General features: G+C 35.9%; 1 pseudogene; it reads left to right on the plus strand.

The window, feature by feature from the left end:
* The first annotated feature begins 1,051 nt into the window (after positions 1 to 1,051).
* LOC113276760 lies at positions 1,052 to 1,189 on the plus strand (annotated as a pseudogene).
* The last annotated feature ends 2,910 nt before the right edge of the window (positions 1,190 to 4,099 follow it).

Consider the following 4,099-nt stretch of genomic DNA (forward strand, 5'->3'; position numbering starts at 1 on the left):
GCAGCTTGTTGCACGTTTGCCTATTTCGTCGATGTAAAAATAATTTGATTTAAGATAATTATTTTGATTATACGAAGACAACCTATCAATCCGGGACAAAATTGAAGTTGATTTGAACAAGATTCAACAAGAAAAGCACAACACAACATCCCTCATTTTCCTAAAATTCAATTCGACTTCATTTCGAGCCTTAAAATGGCCAACGACACTATACTGATGGTAGTCAACAACTAAGAAAAATTTGTATTAATGTTAGATCTGGAAAAAAAAATCATACAAACACGTCGAAAATCATAATTGTATTAACAAGATCATGAACCCTAAAACGAATTAAAACAAAAAATATTCAAAAAATCTAAACAACATGAACTACTCATAAAAATTAAACTAAATAGTTTGAAACCCTAGAAGTGAAATCAGAATCAACGTACAACAATATCTCTTCTGTCAACATTAATTTATTCTACAATCCCTAAAACAATATTAAAATTGAATAAAACATACATGTTAAGGTCGATTCTCTTAGTTTTTCTTCTTCAGCGACTTGATTGTTGTCTCTCATGTTTTTGATATGGAATGATAATAAATTAGGTTTTTTAGATCGGAGAATCAATCGATAAAGTTTTTCATCCTGATCTTGATTTCTTTTCTCAATTTCTTCAAGAATTATCTATCTAGATATGATTACTTTTTTTTGAGTTTTCGTTCTCCTTTTTTTCTCTCTATTTTTCCCTCTCTCCAGAAACAGACCGAAAGTGGAAGAAGGTAGGTTTAGATACATATATATTAAAGGGTAATCTAGTCTTTTTCTATATTAAAACTAAAGGCCTAGTCATAAATTTAGGGGCCTAATATTATGGGTAACCCATGGGTGGAGCCTTAGCCTAATTTTCCCTTATTTTATTTGCTACTCGGATCAAAACAAAGCAACCTGTAAGATGCTAGCACCAAATAGGTGAGTAATACACGGAGGGGGATTCCTAAGTCCTAACCGCCAACTAGTTTTTTGGAAGGGAAAAAAAACAAACCTCAAGATAGGTTTTTCAAAAAAATATTTGCATCAACGGTCTATGGTTGATCATGAAGGATCATGGCCTAGGTCAGTGACTTCTATTGCACTTTGGAAGGGCGCTAGCTTAAAATCTGCCTAAGGGTTAGAGTCTACTCATAATTTGTTCGTGAGTTTTTCAAAGAAAGAAAGAAAAAAATGCCAGGTAGAAGACTGGTCAGTTAAGGTAGCAGGAGTAAGAGAATGAGCCGTTGAATTAGCTTCTCTTTTGAAAAATGAATATTTCATAAGAATCTTATTATAGGGGCTGCACCCAATTGAATTTTAGGGCTGCGTAGGATTCTAACATCCTAAAAATGACTAGGGGAAACCAAATGTGTGTTAAAAGTCAAATTTACCCTTTAAACATTTATACCTAAATTTAAAATTCAAAACCAAAATTAATTCACCAACCTCTTCATATCTTCTCCTTCTCAAAATCAAACAACAAAACGTATCATCAAGATTTTTGAAATTTTGACCAAATCTTTATCGATTCTCAAAACATATGAAGGTTGATTCTAAAGATGACAAGATCAGGGTGATTTGGATTGAATCCACCATTAATTTGTTATGATTCTAATGTTTATGAATGTGTTTTTTGATGGGTGAAAACGATTTGCTGGTTTTTAAGGAAAAGTGGAGAGACGAGCAGTCAGTCCTTCGAACGAGCAAATTGCTCAAACCTTTTTGAAACAGATGCACTGCACGGGGGTGATTTGAGTTCGAGAGATCAATCTGTATGACTCCAACCTAAACCAAGACAATGGCCGTTCCAGAGTCAATTCGGTCACAAAGAGGGATGAGGGTCAATTTATAGGAGGGAAGCTGAGAAGTGTGTGTGAGATCAATAATGATCGAGGATTGTGGATGTGTTGGAGATTTATGCAAGTCTGTGAACTGTTGAGTTCAGATGAGATAAGTTCCAATTGATTTAGTGATAATTTTTTGTTGATCGAAATTTTTGTTCTCAATCGTGGATCTAGAAACTTATTTGTATTGCAAGAATAATAGACACATTGATCCCCAGTAAGTGTAACGGTTGATGGAGTGAGAGAGTGGGAAAGTAGGAAATAGTGGTCAAACCAGTTCCATGTGTGTGGGAGAATTGGTTGATTGTCTATCCACTACTTTGCTAACTCTTTCAACTGTTTGCACGACTTACTCACATTTCTCATGGTGGGTGTACACACATGTCGTAGGCCGCCAGACCAAAACCCTAGTGAATATCCCCCCATGTGACATGAATGTGGAGTCTGGAAGGCATACGTCTATTTAATTGGTCAATTGTTGACTTGACTAGACATGAGTCTTAGCTTTGATGAGTCGAGCATAATGAACAAATGTCGTATGCTTTGAAACTCATGGATTGAAGATGTTTGCTGGGACATTAATGATGCTCAGACATTGAGTCTTGATGCATTTTACCAGTTGAGGAATAATGATGTTCGGATAATTTGGATCCTCTTTCGATGAGATTTCTCAATCATGGATTTATTCTGATACGTTAACTATTCGATACGAAATCAGATGTTATTGAATTACGCAGAATGCTCATCTTAAATTGTCATGAATGGTTGAATGACAAAATCAAAATAAGAGTATTGATTCTGTAAGTATTGAATGGTTGGCCGTCCGAACCATGTTGCTCAGTCGAGGAAAAATGTTAGTAATAGGACTCAACATTAAATATAAATTAAAATATTGATTGCTGGATGAATATAAAAATTATCGAATTATCGTAAATTCGAAACCCTAATTTTGGAAAACCATGAATGATGAAAAAAATCAAGAGTTATATGATGCGGGTCAAGGAACGTCGACCAACCGATGGGGATGATAGCCCGCCGTTGATGGTGGATGGACGCTCGTGCGGAGGAATTTGCATGAACGAGGATTCATTGGAGAATCATGAAAGATATGATTTATTATTATTGAAATAATAATAGAGAAACGTGGGACCGACCGGCCATGATGGCTAAGGGACCGGTCAGGTTCGTTCATGGTGGTGCACCGGCCACCATGACCTTCGCACGTGCATTTTTAAGATTTTAGGTATATTGTTGCTCGTTCGAGCAATATTCTGGATTTTCAGAAGAGTTTGATCTTAACTGAAACTCTCAATTTGCATGAATGAGCAAGTAGGACTTTGCTCGTACAACCAATATTATTAGAATATTAAAATAATAATATTTTAATATTTGTCGTGAGAAGCCCGTACGGTCGTGGACCATTTGACTTTTTGGATGTTTGAGAAAAAATATGAAAACCAAAGGTTTGATCAAACGAGGGAGTTTCCATGAGATGAGAGAAGTAATAATAATAAAATAAGGGATCAGAGAGGTGTGGGACCGGTCACGGCTGTGGCATGGCAGGCCGGCCGGTGGGCCCAGTCCGATGCATGCGCCTCTTTAGTTCTTTTTTTTTTATTTTTTTCCTCTCCTATTTTGCATAGGTCTCCATACTTCCTTACGCGTGCGCCCAATACTGTGAAATATCAAAATAATCTATAAATTTAAAGGCCTAGACAAATAAATATCCCATGTTGAACGGTGAGGAAACCCTCGCTTCCTATTGGCCGAAATAGACCTTTTTTGAGTTTTGTGAAACGAGCGTTTTGGTGAGGACACTTGGCAACGTATGATTGGTTCAAAAAGAATATGAAAAAGATTTTTAAAAGAAACCAAATTCAATTTGGAATTCATGACGTGACAATATCTAGGTGAGGACACTTGGCAACGTATGGTTGGTTTAAAAATTACAAACTCAATAGGAAAACTTAACTTATAGTGTCTGGAATTTTATGGAAGTCCAAATTCAATTTGGAAATCGAGCACCTACTATATTATGACTCTTTTTTCCAAATTAATATATGAAGGGGGAAAAATCCACATATTTTGTGAAAATAAAAGAAAAAAATAAATAAAATTTGCACATATTCTCCACCTATTTAATGTATTTTCTCCGCCACACTAAATAAAAAATGCATCGCCACAGGACGGGGCGATGCCTCGCACACACCAAGTTAAAAAAAAAATCATGGTGCGTAGC

The sequence above is a fragment of the Papaver somniferum genome, chromosome 4, assembly GCF_003573695.1.
Source record: "Papaver somniferum cultivar HN1 chromosome 4, ASM357369v1, whole genome shotgun sequence".
In the NCBI taxonomy this organism is placed as follows: domain Eukaryota; kingdom Viridiplantae; phylum Streptophyta; class Magnoliopsida; order Ranunculales; family Papaveraceae; genus Papaver; species Papaver somniferum.